Source organism: Parasteatoda tepidariorum, chromosome 1, assembly GCF_043381705.1.
Source record: "Parasteatoda tepidariorum isolate YZ-2023 chromosome 1, CAS_Ptep_4.0, whole genome shotgun sequence".
Lineage (NCBI taxonomy): Eukaryota > Metazoa > Arthropoda > Arachnida > Araneae > Theridiidae > Parasteatoda > Parasteatoda tepidariorum.
The window spans coordinates 4,076,363-4,095,816 of NC_092204.1; the positions used below are offsets into that span (position 1 = coordinate 4,076,363).

Sequence of the window (19,454 nt, forward strand, 5' to 3'; positions counted from 1 at the left end):
CATGGGTTAGTCTCCCTGCTGCCCGGCTAACCGTGGGAGGTTCTCGCGATTTTCCTGTCCATCTAAAGCAAATGCAGGTTAGTTCCATAAAAAAGTCCTCCATGCACGCAAGTTTCTCCCAATACTTGATCCAAGAGTTCCTTTGTCTTCTGGATTAGGTTCAAAATAACAAGGCTACGGAGTTGAACATTAGTAGTCGTAAACCCAAAAATTGGGTCTCTTGTTCCACGACGGTTATAAAGTAAAAATAATTACGTTGCCTTTTTGTATCACAAAAATCGACGACTGAAAAAAAGGGAACTGGATACATTTTTTATCTAATGATCGGATTTTTATATACTAACTCATGGTTTGAGTTAAAGTCATGTATGTCATGGTACTAAGTCTTAGTTAGAGTTAAACACTCAAGCCATACAAATTAATTAGTGATAACCATTATTTATTATGGTTTAGTAATGATAAATATTATTATGTTTAAACCAGAAGCTTAAAGAAATTTTCTCGCTTGCATTAAAGTTAAAAACGTAATTAAAATTAAATAAATCCTTGAAAAAAGTACGATACTTAAAATCGAAAAAGAAATTTTTTTTCTTCATATTTTAATTTAAATTAATTCTGTGGTAATGCATATAACAGTACTCTTAAAGCTATCATATATTTGGCTAAAACTTTAAGCAGAAACAACTTGATATAACTTCATGAATAAGTTATTAATCTTCCAAGTTACGAATTGTTAATTATAATAGTTAACGTTTGAAGCAAATACCTTTTAGAATTATTTGTCTTAAGCTTGCGATAGACTATCAATATTAAATATTGCGTTAATTACATCAAAGGTATTAAATTTACAAACGAAAGCAAAACAAATAAAGCACTTTATTTACAAACTTTGCGAACGCCACGAAACTAATTTTTAATTCTAAAACAGTTTCAATTCCATCTCGCAAAACAGAACCACAAGAACTAGTTTTCTCAATTATTATTCGCATAAACCCAAGAGTTCACTATTTCAACCCAAACTTTCAACGCAGAACAAGTTCGTTTCTGTAAAATAGCTCATCGATATGGTTGAAACTTCAAATTAATTCCCCTTTAATTCCCTCCCCCCTTCACGTTCTAAAACACAAACCGTGCCCATGAATTGAAAGAACCTAATTAGTACTTTTAACTTCAAACTTCAAAATGGCTCTCGAAACGAGCAGACGATACTGTGGAAGATTTCATTCTTTTCCTTTTCTCATAAAACCGGTCGAAGTTTAAAATGTCATAATTTAAAGAAATGGCGCTCCGATGGGGAAATATCCAGGGGATTAAGAACATTTTCCCTTTCGCGCTTTGCAGGTTTTCCCTATCACGAAAAGCTTTGAATCTGAGAGTATAATTAAAGTTTTCTTCAAGTTTTAAAATTACACTGAAACAACCAGTTCTTTACTGTAAAATGGAATTCCGGTTTTTAATGGTGTATGTTCAAAAATAAAGTTCTTATCGTTAGTGTACGACGAAATCTTACAATGAGGCACATTATTTTATGAATGACTGATTTTTTTAAAAGAAAGTAAAAAAAAATTTAAGAACCTTATCGACTAATCTCTTTATATTCATATTTTCTTAAAAGAAATGCACTACAATTTATAAACTGTTACTGCGGAATTGTCTGATTACATTTTGAGGCTTTTAAAACGGTTGCTAAAGGACAACCTGCTCAAGAACTTATGAACGGTTATAGAAAAACCTCTCTCCGAGCGACCGAGCAAACATCTGCACCAAATGCGGAAAAGATCAAATAAGGAAAAACGAACAAATATCAAAAATTTAACATAACAAATTAAGTAGATTGAAATGTATTCAAAATATTTGCTCTTATTTAGAGAGAGCTCTTTTTGACGATAACAACCTCATGTTGCAGTGCACTAAAGACGATGATTTACTTTCTAGAGTTGAAAGTTAAATAAAGAAAAAAAAAAGAATTATTTAAGAAAAAAAACAAACATCTCAAACAAAAAAAAAAAACCTCTTCTCATCTTTTAAAGCTAGCTAATTTTTATGATACAAAATTAAAGGCAGACTTAAGCAAANAAGAAAGTAAAAAAAAATTTAAGAACCTTATCGACTAATCTCTTTATATTCATATTTTCTTAAAAGAAATACACTGCAATTTATAAATTGTTACTGCGGAATTGTCTGATTACATTTTGAGGCTTTTAAAACTGTTGCTAAAGGATAACCTGCTCAAGTTTTGCACAACTTATGAACTGTTATAGAAAAACCTCTCTCCCAGCGACTGAGCAAACATCTGCACCAAATGCGGAAAAGATCAAATAAGGAAAAACGAACAACCATCAAAATCAAAAATTTAACATAACAAATTAAGTAGATTGAAATGTATTCAAAATATTTGCGTGAGACTCTTATTTAGAGATCTCTTTTTGACGATACAACCTCAGGTTGCAGACAGAGTGCACTTAAGACGATGCTATCATTTACTTTCTAGAGTTGAAAGTTAAATTAGAAAAAAGAATTATTTAAGAAAAAAACAAACATCTCAAATGAAAAAAAAACCTCTTCTCATCTTTTAAAGCTAGCTAATTTTTATGATATAAAATTAAATGCAGACTTAAGCAAAAAAAAAAAAAAANAAAAAAAAAAAAAAAAAAAAAAAAAAAAAAAAAAAAAAAAAAAAAAAAAAAAAAAAAACTTGTTTTTTTTGTTAAATTTAAAATAGCTTTATTATTTATAATTCGTAAATTTGTCTTTACACATTATTGTATTAGTTAGGATCATTTTTATAGACGCTAAATTTTATTCATCGATATGTCTTTTCATGACGCCAACAGAAGTGGCATTTCAGCGCCCAGAAAATGGCACTAACTAAAATTAAAATCGTTTGCAAGTTAAAATCGTTTGCAAAAACCTTCGATAACAATTTTGAAGACAATGGTGGTAACCTCTAAGAACGACCATTTTAAAGTAAAACGGAGAATGGCCGCTCCCCAGAGAATTCACTGAGGTATAACCTCTTTATATTTTGCACAACTTACAACCTATTGCTGTCAAATAACCTGCTCATATTTTGCTTGTCTTGAAAAAATGTGTAGTGGAACAACTTGCTTCTTTTTTGCACAGTTTACTAACTACTGCTGTGAAATATTCTGTTACTTATTAACAGAAAAAGGAAAAGAAATTTAAAAAAAAAAAACTATTATGGAGACCATTTATAGAGAATTATTTTCTTTTTAGAGAGAAACTAAAAGGTCTCGATACTTTTGAGGCAGAAAAACGTTCCACGGCGTATCACTATTATTGAAAAATTCAAGGATGACCTCTTGTTACAAACAATAACAAAATTTTATTTTTAAACATTAGGCTTAAATCTGACTTCATTGAATTTTTAAATCAATCTATATTACATTTACATTATAAGACGCCATCTAGTGGCTCTAAATTACATTTTCATTATAACACGCCATCTAGTGGCTAATAATTTCATCAGATTCTGCAATTTTAATCCAATTATACCTTTTGAAAATAGGAATGCAATGATTTTCTACATTTTAACATAGACGTCCGGGAATCTTAATCTATATGCAAACATAACACGAGATAAAACAAACTTTTTTGAATTTTCTCAGCTGCGAAATTAACATATTCAAATTTGCAATATTGCATTTATAAAACAGAATTTTAATTAATTTATGATGACCTCTATTGACGAAAAATTGATTTTTCCATTTAGTTTTTTTTTTTATTCATTTTGGTAGACATGTACTTAACAGGAATACACCGAATAGTATACAGAGTGGACCTCCTCCAAACGATATTTATATATATTAAATAAGCAAACGATAAAAAATTACAGATAAAAAAATTGTTAGTAAGGCAAGTGTTAAAAGAATGTTTAAGAAAATATGTAAAATATTTTAAAAGTTAAAAAAGTCAAAAGTATTTTCTTATTTTCTTCTAAGATCAAAAAAATTAAACGACATTATGAATAAATGCAAGTCCAAGACCAAGTAAAGTTTAATTGAATTTAAAAAGAAATTGCTTACCTTTAAATGAATATCAAGTGAAATTTCAAAATCACTTTACGAACTTGAATACTAATAGTTGTAGAAGTAAACAGGAGAAACCTGCGGAAAAACNTGGGCGCAGAGTGAGACTCTGTCTAAAAAAAAAAAAAAAAAAAAAAAGAAAGAAAATGTTAATAAGTTTTTTTTTCTTGTTAATCCAGATTTATTTCATTTTTTTTAAAAAACAGAAATATAAAGAAAAACAGATCTTTAGTTTTTTTAAGATTAATATATTTTGTCATTTTTAAAATTCTTAATAATTGTATTTTTTTCTTTTAAATTATTGACTCTTATCTAGGTTCTAAACAAAGCTCTTATTAATATTCTTAAAACTATGCTATGATAACTTTGAATAAAAGAAAATTGCATCATTTTTGCATCATTTTAAACCATTAAAATTTTTAATTAAAAGTCAAACAAAATTTGTAATCATTAGAACAGTAATTAAATTTAATTTTTGTAGTAGCTTTAGAATTACTCGCTTTAGAATTTCGACTTACCCTATAAAAAGGGCAAACGGTAGAACTTATTAGCCTAGCCGTTACGATAATCACCCACCTCTGGATAGGATCAGCAGGTTCATACTGACACCGATCAGCAAAGCTTGACATTTAACAAATCCAATTTAAAATTACAATTTAAATACAAATACAATTTAACATTGCATAATCATTTAAAAAAATCATTTTAAAAAGGTAACAAAACAATCACAGTTAAATAAAACTCAGATCCCTTAATTTATAATCACAAAGCAAAGAAAATCTTCAGAATCTACTTTTAAGCATCAATAATAAATTAATACAAGTTAATTTTTAAATGATAAAAATAAACAAATAATTAAAGTTTTATCTATATTTTGTTTCAAATCAACAGATTCATGTTTTTATCAGCTATTATACATTACACCGTATGTAATGTATATGTACGTATGTAATGTATAATACGTTGATAAAGACAGTATTTCAACATATTATACATTACACCATCAAAAATTAGATAAAATTATATTCTATAAAAATCTTACAAACTCCAAATATTATTGCTATATATATTTTTAATTTTTAACACTGTTTTTAAAAAATTTAAGTAAAAAAAAAAGAGATTAAGCTATTTAAATAAAAAAAAATTAAATAATGACCTTATTTATTTCCACAAATTAGTTTGACTTTGTCTAATGTAACATTTTGTAATTTTGAATCTAACACAAAGAACAAAGTCCTGAATCAAGCAGCATGATTACCTTGACATTCTTAGAGCTAATAATTGAGCGTTTGCGTTACATTTATAAGTAAACCACAAAAGCTTTCCGCGATTACTTAAACATATAAAATTGTTTTATTAAATTATAGATAGTCAATAATTATTTCATCTGTTAGAGCGATGTCATTTCGAAATAGTATATGAATGAACACTGATCTCATTCCAATACATTTCGAAATAAATGAATGAAAATTTGAGCAAGATATATGAATATATATAGTGTGAACAAATAGTAGGAATTGGTAAAAAAAATAAAAAGGTGCCTGTTATCAGACAACTATGAAAGTAATTGGGTGATGTGGACCACACGTGATACAACGTCATGTTCTTTTTTGTATTTATCCGACACAGGGAATTTAAAATAATTAAATATTTAAATGTGCACAATAAACTAATTTTTTGTTCAAATAGTTAGAATTTATCACTGATGTTGTCTTTGAAATAGGTGAAACACTGAATCGCTTATAGTAAAATTTAAAACAATGACAATTTAAAACAATTTAAACAATTACGTTTAACTCACCGAAAAATTCCATTTCGTGTTTCGTGTTCTAAAAATTTGAATAATAATTATTTCATTACCGATTGAAAATATGAACAATATGTAGGGAGAGTATGAACTAATAGGAGTTGAATAAAAAGGTAATTTTTTTTTTGGCTAATCTACGTTTGATTTACTTTTTCCCATTTTTCCTGCTGNACACCGTTTGTAATGTATATGTACGTATGTAATGTATAATACGTTGATAAAGACAGCATATCAACATATTATACATTACACCATCGAAAATTAGATAAAATTATATTTTAAATATATTAGATATTATATTAGATAAAATTCCAAATATTATTGCTATATATATTTTTAATTTTTAACACTGTTTTTAAAAAAATTAAGTAAAAAAAAGATATTAAGCTATTTAAATAAAAAAATTGTTTTTTAGTTTAGTATTACGCGTTAATACTTACGCGTTTATTGAGGAAAAAAAATTTAACTGTTATGATTTTGGAGGTACCGATGGTTGTTTAACGTATAGGTCTACTTCATCAAGATTGTGACACTGTTGATAACTCCATTATTTTTGTAAGTATGTAATGAGGGTAAATGTAAAAACCAAAATGTACTATTCCCGAACATTTAGCCCACCCCTTTATTTTATCCATTTTATCTCTTAAATACATTTTAAAAGTTGTTTAAATTTAAGTTTTCTTGTACTCTAGTTTAACGCAGCTAGTATTAAATAAAAGAAAAAACTTCTTACCTGAGTTCAGGATATACAAAAAATAAAACTTAGAGGAAAAAATTTTACAGTATTTTACAGTGTTTAACAAAATGACGCTGCGCGAAGTAACGTTTAAAGTAGAGAATTTTTATTCAAATTTTTGAAAACTTAAATGTACTTAATGTAATCACATATCCTCTGAACAGCGTATCCTCTTAGGTTTATAGTTATCCATGTTCGATTTGTATTCTTTTTGTAGAGAAAATAGCGAGATCGTTTTAACAACTAGGAAGGACTTTAAGAACGTTTTAGCAACTAACATTTTCTCAGATATTTTATTAGACCGATGAATCGAACAAATGTTATCAATGGGAAAACGATCTTTTCTTAGAAATTTATTACCAATTATGAAAAGAACATTTTCTTCTTCTTTTTTTAATGCATATTAGTAATTTCAGATTGTATTATAACTTTTACCCGTAAGATTATAAGATTATTGTTAGATGAATAATTATTATTAAATTATCAACATCCGTTGTTGATAACTTAATAGTAATATTTCACAATCTTACAACACATTTCAATCAATGTTTATAAGACGAGTAAGTATCAAACTCAGATAAATTTTAGCGAGAAAAAAAAATTTAAATAATGACCTTATTTATATCCACAAATTAATTTGACTTTGTCTAATGTAACATTTTGTAATTTTGAATCTAACACAAAGGACAAAGTCCTGAATCAAGCAGCATGATTACCTTGACATTCTTAGAGCCAATAATTGAGCGTTTGCGTTATATTGAGAAGTAAACCACAAAAGCTTCCAGCGGTTACTGAAACATTTAAAATTGTTTTATTAAATTATAGATAGTCAATAATTATTTCATCTGTTAGAGCGATGTCATTTCGAAATAGTATATGAATGAACACTGAACTCATTCCATTCATTTCGAAATAAATGAATGAAAATTTGAGCAAGATATATAAATATATATAGTGTGAACAAATAGTAGGAATTGGTAAAAAAAAAAAAAAAAAAAGGCTNAAAAAAAAAAAAAAAAAAAAAAAAAAAAAAAGGGGGTGCCTGGTATCAGACAACAATAAAAGTAATTGGGTGATGTGGACCACACGTAATAAGACGTAATGTTCTTTTTTGTATTTATCCGACACAGGGAATTTAAAATAATTAAATATTTAAATGTGCACAATAAACTAATTTTTTGTTCAAATAGTTAGAATTTATCACTGATGTTGTCTTTGAAATAGGTGAAACACTGAATCGCTTATAGTAAAATTTAAAACAATGACAATTTAAAACAATTTAAACAATTACGTTTAACTCACCGAAAAATTCCATTTCGTGTTTCGTGTTCTAAAAATTTGAATAATAATTATTTCATTACCGATTGAAAATATGAACAATATGTAGGGAGAGTATGAACTAATAGGAGTTGAATAAAAAGGTAATTTTTTTTTTGGCTAATCTACGTTTGATTTACTTTTTCCCATTTTTCCTGCTGTTCTAATTTTATCCCGAAAAAAAAACTACAGCACTTTTTTTTTCTGTTAAAATGACTGAAAAATGGAATAATAAACCCCCCGATAGAGCAAACTTTGCTGTTTATAAACCTTGACAAAAAGTACAGACAGTTGACAATAGATTCACTTTATGATAAATCATTTCTGCAATAACATTTATTTATTTATACATTAAATTCCCCACTCATCAAGAAATGATTAAAACAATTTTAACAAAATCAACTCTTCAAGTGAAAACATTTGTTTGCGTTACATTCAAAACCAATTCCAACTTCATTCTAAAACTAATTCTACATTTAAAACTAACAACAAAAAAAAAAATCCCTAATTATTAAATAACGAAACATCCACCCTATATGAATAATACTCAGTATTCATTTCAAAACTTGATTCCACACATCTTGATTTCAGGTGTTAATAAAACAAGCTACACTTATAAATCCAAACTCAACGTCCCTATAATTAGAATTCATGATATCTTCGATGTGAATACCTCCTACGCCTCTGATATTTTCGTCAATACTTTCCCAAACCTCCCTTTGGAGACCAAAAGGGGAGCAGTAGTGACGACAGGAGCAATAAACATTGGAGAGCCCCACCTGAGCCCCCATGGCTTATCCCAACCTTGCAGGAAAAGGTCGAAGTTACAAAAGTTGAGGCTAGAGCGACCCCCTAGGGTGAGGGAAGGGAGGGTCTGAGTGCGCCCCATGATCAAGAGTGCGAGCAGGTGGAACACTGAGGATACATTGGGTGTTCACTCGGGCATTTTGGGCCTGAGTATTTCACTCGATTGCACCGAGTCAGTGCTATTAGTGGTATTCAGTGTCGGTGGTATTCTGTTCCGGGCAATCTGTTATTTGGGGGGTGCAGTGGAGTTGATAAGGAGGGGTTGTGAAGACGCGATTAGACGTGTTGATATATTCACGAGGGTGCATTAATAAACTCGCGTGCGTGTCGTCGGCGGCCTTAAGTACTTAATTACGCATTCAGAAGTCATTGAATTTTGATCAGAGTTGATTTTTTAATTCTGAAAGAGTTATTTCAGTTGAAAATATTTCAACGAGATGATGAGAATAGTGTTATTAATGTACACTTTATTTCTCTGTATGTTTAACAGAATCAGATTGTCTCTATTACATCGTTATGATTGAACCGTGATATTTTTTAGAACTCAAGGCGTTCGTAAAATGTTTCTTTTTTTTTTTAACTGAAAACAAGTAATATGAAGGGAGGGAAAATTTTTAAAATCAAATCCTACTTAAGTCAGCCAAAAAGAGTTTTATTTTAGTTACTTTTTATAAAATAATTACAATATTTTCTCCTATATAGAACTAAAATTAATTAAATTTAATGAATGAATCAACATTTGTAAAAAACTGTATTAACGTCAAGTGTCATACACTATAAGTTAAAAAACTGTATTTGAATTTGAGAGGATGAATAAAAAAGTATTTTATTAACGTTTCAATTATAGAATAAGATATAGGTAGAGCGTGAATTAATAGTACGAATTGAATAAATGAGTCTTAATTCAAGATGCTTGTTTCTTTAGTAGATATGTATGTATTCAATCGTTAAATAAATTTGCGAGTTTCAAATCTTTAAAATATATTTACAAATGGAATAAGATTGTTTAACATCTACCTTGAAATAAATTTGTTAAGTTTTCAAGTTTGAGAATTAAAATAAATTTGTAAGCTGTTAAATTATAAAATGAGGCATTTTAATTTTAATTTGTCCATTTTGAAATCGAGATGAGACTTGTTACGTCTTTTAAATAATGTAAAAAAAATTCTCAACAATTTTTAAATAAAATTGCAATTCGTGAATCATTTAATAAATTTGTAGGCTGTCAATTTTTAGAAAGAACTATAAGTAAATAATCTTTATACATTTAAGAGCTAAATAACATTTTAAGGACTCGATTAGTCAATGGCTAAAAATGTGAGCGCTTTTTTCGAAATTAGGTTCAAATTCATATAATGATAGATGTGTTCGAATTGCGCTTTCAGATTCGAACGAATTTTAAACTCTGTTCACCAAGCAAAAACATATTATTTATAACCCTCGTTGAACAGCTGACCCATTTTTGGGATTACGACTACTAATGTTCAACTCCGTAGCCTTGTCATTTTATAATCCAGAAGACAAGGGAACTTTTGGATCATATATCAAGAGATATTTGCCCCACTGGAGAATTCTTCGGTGGAACGAGCCCGCATTTGCGTTACCTGGAGAGGAAAACTACAAAAACCTCCAACGGTTAGCTTAATAGCAAGGGGATTCCAACCCATGATTCGTCTACGAATGATTATATTTTACGTCAAACCTGTGTTCAGTGCAAGCCGGGTGCGGATTTCGAATCGACCAGAACTCGGTAGACATCATTGGAAGGCGAGTGCTCTATCCCCTGAACAACCACGGCTCTACGGTTATTTTACGGTTACGGTTTTGTTAAATGTTATCATTTAATTTATAATAACCAACATGGAAAAAAAATAACATTAGCAATGTGTTATTTAAGTTTAAATTGATTGTAAAAAAACGAATGTGAACAACAAAGTTTTGAGTGATCATCTTTGAGTGTTTATTTATTTGCTCAGTAAAAATTTCAATACAAAACGTCCTGTATCTATCTTTTTTATAGAAATTTAAATTTTTAGGATAACGTTTACACAAATGCACTCTATGAAGGCAAATCTTAGAGGCACATATGCACTCTATGAATTATTATTTATTTTTCAATTTCTTTATATTTTTCTGTTTAATCACTTAAAATTTGAAAAAATAAATGTTTGATTCATAATTTTGTAATAGATTTCATTTAAAAAGACAGTCACACCAAAAAAAAAAAAAAAAATCCGTGAAAGAAAACAGTCGCTGCGATAAAAAGAGTAAGAGGATTTAAAGGTTTGATTCATAATTTTGTAATTAATTTCATTTAACGAGACAGTTGCTGCAAAAGAAAACAATCACCGCAAAAGAAAATAGTCATTTCAATAAAAAGAGTCAACAGTTTAAAGGTTTAATTCATAATTTTATTATTTCATTTAAAAAGACAGTTATTGCAAAAGAAAACAATTACCGCAAAAGAAAACAATCACCGCAAAAGAAAAGTCATTTTTATTAAAAAGAGTGAAACTATTTAAAGGTTTGATTCATAAATTTGTTATTTCATTTAAAAAGAGAGTCACTGCCAAAGAAAACTATCACTGCAAAAAAAAAAAAAAATCACAACGAAAATAAGAGTCACTGCAAAAAGTCAGTTACTAACAATATCTAATTCTTAAAAAACCTATTAAATTTTTACTACATTTTACATTATAGGCAAAATGGGTGTTGTTATAGGTTTGATGACGTGCGCATCTTATTTTTGACGTCGTCACACTTTTCAACTGCATTCAAGAGTAATAGTAAACAGTGCGCATGCAGTGAGTGATTCTCGTGGTCTTCCTCTCCATGTAACGCAAATGCGGTTTAGTTCCTTCAAAAAGTCCTCCACGAAGGCAAAGTTCTCCCAATACTTGATTCAGGAGTTCCCTTGTCTTCTGGATTGGGTTCAAAATAACAAGGATAAGGAGTTGAACATTAGTAATCGTAAAACCATAAAATTCGGACGGCTGTTCAACGACGGTTATAAAATAAAAAATACTGAAACCAATGGGTATGTTAATTTGTTCTACATAATTCAAATAAGTTATAAATAGGTTTTAATTTGTTAAATTTAAATTTAAAATAATTTGTTAATTTTGTTGAAGTTTTTATTTTGGATACTAAATTTAAAACAACAATAAAAAGATTGAAAACTAAGTATCCTAAAACAATAAATTCCAAACAAACTAATTTCAAATATTAATTTGGTGAATTTTTTTTTTTTTTTTGTGTGTGTGAAAAGTTTTTAGAAATAAATTGCTTTAATTTGGATATTTAGCTTATAGAAAGGGTCTAAATATTATTCTGTATGAAAAAAAAATTCCCGAAATCATTTAAAGTTTTATTACCTGTGATCGTTTTTGCTCAACATTTTGAAAAGAAAATACGTCTTGCGATATTTCCGTTTTTTGGAATTCACTGCGAATTGTTAGTTCCTTTTTCAGCGAAACAAAACATCTAAACTTTCCGTTGCTCAAGTTCCCGTTTCAGAAACGGAAAATACAGTCAGCTATTGTTTCGTTTTATAAAAATAAAAAATAAAAATAGACTGCCTATTTCTCCTCAGTTTTAGGCTTATAAAGTAGACACTGAATTGGAATAAAAAATGCATGAGGACGATTTCTTCTACATAACCTTTCAGACGCATAGCTTTTTTTCCCCTGCAAAGAAACACACAATTTACGTACGCGCATTTCTCGTTCTCGAACTTCTACAAAAACGACGAAAAAAACTGGAAAGTATAAACCGAAGGATGGAAAAAGTAGCCGTAAATCTTTATTTACTACAAAAAAGTGCATTTTAACTTAAACTTTTGGCTACACCAAAGCAGTGGAACGTTTTTTTTTGTGTGCGTTTTATATGGGAATTCGTCGGCATTTTCTTTCAAATATAAAAATGGAAAGATGAGAAATGCAGACGCGAGAAATCTGACATTTGGTATCTTCTAACCACGTATTCTGGAAAATGCTGGGGCATATTTTGTTCTTCATTCGAAAAAAGAAGGGAAGACAATGTGGCGAAATCGGATTATGAATCCATCTCATTCTTGCGGTTTCGCTGAAAGTAAAACGATGGCCAACACCGTTTTACTTATTTAGCATTACACAGAATCAGCTTTCCATGGTGGGTTTTGTACGTAATCGCTTTTTTTTTCGACTCGAGTCTCTCTGGTAGAATCTAAAATATTTGAGGCCCACAAGTTTAAAAACAACTTCTCTTTAAAAAAGTGTTCCTTAAGAATTGCAAGTGCCAAAGGGTTATTTTGAATAAATCGAAAATATTTACTTTATTAAAAAAAAGCATTTCGTTTAAATCAGCTACTATTCAACTACAAGGTCCAGAATTTCTCACAATAAATAATTACGTAAATTACAGGAATAAAAGTAATTAATCTTACAGTATTTATTTTCTGAATTCAAGCAAACCTAAATCATAAATATTTAACCATACTTTAATATTTCTCATTCTGTTTCATATTAGTTTTGAGTACAACATTACCTACATGAAAAGAAAGCCTCTTTATATTTGATTAGTGTTCGATTAAATAAATAATTATGTGGAATCACAAAAAAAAAATATTTTCTTTCAGTTGTTTTCATCTACATATTTTCTGAGTACAACTGAAATAAAATCATCGATAATAATTAATCACATATCGATAGTTTCATTCAGGTACTTCTGAGTCAGAATTAAAATTGAAAAAAAAAGTATTGATATTTGATTCATTATGTTCGATTTAGTTTTTGTTGACTTGCTTTTTTTTCTTCTTCATTTTTTTGGATGTCATATTGACAAATAATATAAATCAATAGAAATTTTCATTGAAGACTCAACTCATAATTACTCAATAAAAGGCCAATTAAATATTTTGAGCATAGAATCAATCCAATATGGCGCCTTCGTATTTGCATGTCAAGTATAAATCATTCCACATTATGTTCGATATAGTTTTTGGTGACCCCCGTGGCAGAACCACTACGACATTGTCGCAGAACGTTACAGAGTTATTGCAGGAAGATTTTTCCTTTGAAAAGTAAAAAATATATATGTATATACTTTTCTTTTCTACAGAAATTTACACGTAATGTTTGAATCATGCATTGAGATAATCACTATTTGACTCGCTCAATTTACGCCAATTTTATCGTAAATCGATGTAATGTTTCGATGTAATGTTTCGATTGTATTTTCGGCAGTTTATTGATATTGATTTTCAAGTGGATTTTAAATATCCCGATACATTTCAAGCAATATGGAAAATTCGAATCGTGCATTTGAGTATTTACTTTTTAAGGCAATAATTCCATCGAATTTCTGGCAGTTATTGCTTTTAATTTCTCCGTTGTTTTTAAATCCGACTTTTTTTTTTTACAAAATTATTTATTGAAACAACCTAATCTCGAAACGAAACACGCATTTGAGGAGTCCGATTCGCGTGATTTCGTCCTTCGATCTTTTTTTCAACAATTACTACTACGGGTGTCATGATTTTTAATTATTTTTTTTTTATTGTGATGATTATTTACAAAATGAGAAGAAGGAATAATTTGAAAATAATTTGTGCGTTCCCCCACCCCTAACGAAATGCCAGAATGAATATCACCCATAATATCAAAATAAAAAATTATTAGATGTTCAATTAAATATATATCTATCTATCTAATAAAAGTGTTATCTTGGGTTGTTTTTAGTTCAAATTAGTCAGTCATGAAGGTCACAGGTTTTATTTGATGCTCTAGGGTGAATGTAGAAATTCACACCCACTCTCCTCAGTGGGGGGGGGGGGGGAACNGGGGGGGGGGGGTGAACACAAATCCAAACAATTCTGGCGAAGTTTAATTTGGAAACATCATACGCCAAAAGACATGCAAAAACTGTTGTTCCTGCATTAAATACTACAACCAAAAGGAGGTAAAAAGGCCAGTCGCGCATTCCTTGTATCCCTACACCACATCGAAAATCGTTTAATACTTCCTTATATGGAAGTGAAAGAAAGAAAGATTTTAAAATAACTCCTCCGTTGAAACATAAATCTAATTTGTAATTCATTGGTATGTTTTCAGCCTTGAAGTCCCAAATTAGAGTATCTGTACACTTATTCTTTAACTAAGGCATTTTATGAAAACGAAAAAGTTTCAATGATTTTATTAAAACAAAAATTTTTTTTATAATTTTTGTATTATTTATATATATATATGTGTATGTATGTATGTTTATAGAGAGAGAGAGTTCGAAATGTAGAGAAAACATGGAAAAATTACCGAAGAGATTTGCGCAGTAAATAAAACTTTATTGCTGTTCTTCATTTTCTTTTCATAATTGGGTATACTATAGCCTACGTCACAGGTTGTGTTATTCCTACTAAATTTAACCCATGAACAGCATTTTCTGCGAGCCTAACTTAGAGCCACAAATAAACAAACGAAGTGTTTGATCGTTTAAATAGCTGCTCGCCAGATTTTATTGCATTATAAAGAAAAGTAATTGATATTCGATTTTTGATTAATAATTGATTTATGTGGATAGTGGCATAGAATTTAGCATTGCGTCATGGTAAATGTTATTCCTACTAAGTGGAAGTAGTTGTGTTTTTTTAATATTATACCCAATTGTGCAATAAAGGGACAATTAAATATTTTGAGTATAGAATCAATCCAAAATGGCGCTTGCATTTTAAGTACATTCCATCCTACATAAAACTGTTAAATAAACGGCGATATCACAAATAAATATCTAAATTCATTCCATTCACCTTAGGTTATTTACTTTTCACATAGACTACACGAAATCCCAGAAAAGAATTCGAACACCAACACATATTCTTTTATTTTTCAATAACTTTTTTTCTGTTGCGAGCATCAAAAGGCACCTATTTACTTTAAAGGCGAGCAACTGCGAAAGAGGCTTTTTGAAAAGAAACCAAAAATTACGAGAGTAAACAAAAACTGAATCGAAAACATCAGAATCACTTGTACTAATAACATCTAATCTCGACCGTTCGCCATTTTCTTTCACGGCGGCGAACATTTCAAATTGAATCGAACTTTCAAAAGAGCGGAAACTTCAGCAACACAAAGGACAGTTGCCGTTACAAAGATGCTTCAGTGATTTTACGAATACAGATGTCGGTGATTTTAAATATTCATCAGTTTCATTTCTTTTTTTATTTTCTTCTTTTCCTCTCCCTCCAGTATTTCCTTCTTAATTTTAATTTCGGATTGCTCTTAGTATCGTTCGTTTTACGAAATTTAGACAAGACGGATGGCAACGGTTTTCCTTTCTGGCGGGACACGAGACACAGGAAAGGATAATATTTCGCTATTGTTTTTTAAAATTAGGAATTAAGTGTTGTCTGGAGTCGAGGGTTTTTGAGTTTAGCTAGTTAAAACTCGCGATTGTTCTAGAAACCTCTATAGTTTTGCGTTCGAAAATTCATGCTGATTTATTCTATTGATATGTCGTTGAGGTATAAATATTAATGATAGGGACGGTGATATGTTTGCAATTAATAATTGGTAAAAAGTGAGATTTTAAAATATCATTCATTATTTAGAGTTTTAATGTTGGCAATGCATAATGAATAACGCTTGTATAAAACTTTTATTTGAAGCTTTTATTTCCAAATTGAAAAAGACATTAGAGTTTTCAATTGTTAGAAAAAATTGCACAATTGATTTTCATTATAAACATAACTTTGAAAACTATTGTTTTAATAATTTCACATGCGTATTTTTAAAAAATAAGTGGAACAGTGTAATTTGAACTATAAAAAAAAAAACTTAACAAACAGAACGGTTATATGATTTTATAAATTTTTAAGTGTTAAACGTGCTTCTCAATGTTCCCTCACTAGTTTTAAAATGTTCCGACTGTTCCATGATTAGTGTTAACCTAAACATTCGGACTGTTCCATGAATAGTGTTAACCTAAATATTCGGACTGTTCCATGAATAGTGTTAACCTAAATGTTCTGACTGTTCCGTGGACAGTTTTAACCTATATGTTCTGAAAGCTCCATGAATAGTGTTAATCCAAATATTCTGAATGTTCGGTGAACCGTGTTAACCTATATGTTCTGAATGCTCCGTGAACAGTGTTATTCCAAATGTTCTGAATGTTCCGTGAACAGTGTTATTCCAAATGTTCTGAATGTTCCGTGAACAGTGTTAACCTAAATGTTCTGACTGTTCCATAATAGAATTAATCCAAATGTTCTGAATGCTCTGTGAATAGTGTGAACCTAAATGTTCTGATTGTTCCATAAAGAGAATTAACCCCAATGTTCTGAATGCTCAGTAATAATTTTAAGTGATAATTGTCTCAATGCTTAATTTGTCTTGTGGTAAATTGATATAATATGATAAGTTGACATAAGAAAATATTTCTATAACATGATTCACCTAAGAGTTCCAGAAAAATAATTTAAAATTAATGATAACGCAAAAATCACGAATTCTTACAAGATATTTTTGAAAGGCCGTTTTGGGCTGCTGTTTACAAATAACTTGCACGCGGTGCATAATTTAATATACTTTTCTGTATCAAATTTACAAAAAAAAAATTCTTTTTTCTAAAGCGCAGGCAGCAATCCAAATTACCCCTTTCGTTTCGAAGCTATTTCGTAGGCATACCCCTTTATCACCCCATCCCCTTTCCTCCCCAACAGCAGCTGACGCTCTTACCGTTTGCTTACAGATGTTCTACTTCATCATCATGGAGGGGGAAGGAAGGATCTCATCTCGACGACCCCTCTCAAACGATTTGAAGGATTTTTTCTCTTCCAAAATGAGTGAGTCAGACGATAAAGAATTTTCTGAGGAATAACGTATAGCTTGATTAAAAACGTTGACTAAGAAACGAGATATTTAGATGAAATCTGACAATGATATGAAGTTTTCAGGATAGAGGAGCATTTCTATAAGGTGGGGGGGGGGGTAAAACGAACGAAAAAATATTCGACTTTGAGGTATGTTCGTTGTTCGATTCAGCTTCTCCTAAACAGAAAATAGAAAACGATCATGATTACTTTTTTTTTTATTGAAGTGAAAAAAAGTCAAAATGAAAGTTAAGGGGGTGTTCGACTGTCAACAAGAACTTCCTGCGAGTATGTAAAATAGCTTTCCTTCGCTCCCTTCTCCCCCACACCCCTTCACCTGTTTCATTCCCCGCGAAGTTGTGTTTATCATTTTAAAGGGAGGTACGTGTTCAAATGAATTTTTCTTTTTGGAAAAAACTATATATATATTCGCTTGAAATGTTATTTGGTTTTGAGGAAGATATCAAATAAATTGAATGAAACGTTCTGAAAAACTCAATCGATATCGCAACATTGAGATGATTTTTTTTCTCTTTTTGTTTGGTTTTTATGAATAATGAAATAATACTTTTCAAATATTCTGTTATTAAAATTGACGATGACAAATGAAAACTGAAAGAGAAATGCTTTTTTAATACATTGTTTTTATTGCTCTTGGATAATTTTACAGTCTTAAACCGTTACGCGCGATTAAAAGAAAAAATAGAAATTCTTTTTCGGAAAACGTAATTAAATACAATACTTATTTTCCTTCAAAAAAAAAAAAGACTTTTTTTAAAATTAAGTATAAAGAATAATAATTACACTAAACTAAAAAAATAGTTTGACAATAAAATATTTAGATTAGTCGTTTTAAATTAGATTACAAACACCATTAGCAAAATGGATAAATTGCTTGTTTTCATACAAAATAGATATATATATACAGTATAGAACCCGTTATCCGGAAATCAGAAAACCGGAAAACCAAAAAACCGGAACGAAATTCATTATATTTTCTCGCCATTTAAAAAAAAAAAAAAATTTCCTCTTAAGATTTTACGATTTTTCTTTCTTTCTTTTAAAGAATTGGAAATAATCATTAGTGTATTACTTCATCGTTTTTTTCTTCTTTTTAAGATTATTTCTAAAGATTTTTTTTTAGTTGGGTTCAACAATAAAAAAAACGGCTTTTTGTAGCGATTCAGAAAACCGAAAAATCAGTTATCCGGAATAGCGATGGTCCCGACCGTTCCGGATAATCGGTTCCCTACTGTATATATAAAAAAGAGATCAGAGATAAGGAAAAATAGACATTAATAGAGATAACAAAAATGAGGCCCTAAAAAGTGAGCATTTTTAATTATTAAGTGTTAAATTTTATGTTTATAACAATAAACTATTTCGGAAATAAAACATATCTTTTTAAAATAAAAATATTTAATAGTTTTCCTGGTTTTTTTTAAATTTTTTTTTACTCTTGATAATTAAACTAAAAATCAAATTGAAGTAGTTAACTTGCAAGATTGTCTTTTGTTCAAACCAGATAGTAAAATAAGGTTTATTTTCACCCAGCAAAAACCTTTTAATGTAAACCTAAAAAATTTGTTATGTGGTTTACGTGTAAACCTTCTAACCTCAAAACAAGATCTGTGACAATCTGCTGTATTCTACGCCCATTACCCTCATCCAAAACCTTGGAAAACAACCTTCTATTTAAAAACCTTACATCGAGATTGTATTAGGGTTTTCAAGCGAGAAAAAATCATTTAATAAAGGTGAAAATAATCTTAAATCTAGGTCATTATAAGGTTTCTTTTCGCAAAGTCTTGTATACTCATCTAAAGTCCACCTTGTCATGAAATTTGAATGGACAATGCAATTTGATCCTATCGCTAGTGTGACGTGATGATTTTA

At 29.5% G+C, this 19,454-nt stretch overlaps 1 protein-coding gene across 1 annotated transcript in view; it reads right to left on the reverse strand.

Moving 5' to 3' along the window:
* The window catches only part of LOC107455053 (chaoptin), a gene marked incomplete at its 3' end in the record, with an annotated part of 272,614 nt that overhangs the window by 196,440 nt on the left and 56,720 nt on the right, over positions 1 to 19,454 (reverse strand). Inside the window, 1 exon segment of the mRNA XM_071186716.1 lies at positions 4,047 to 4,127.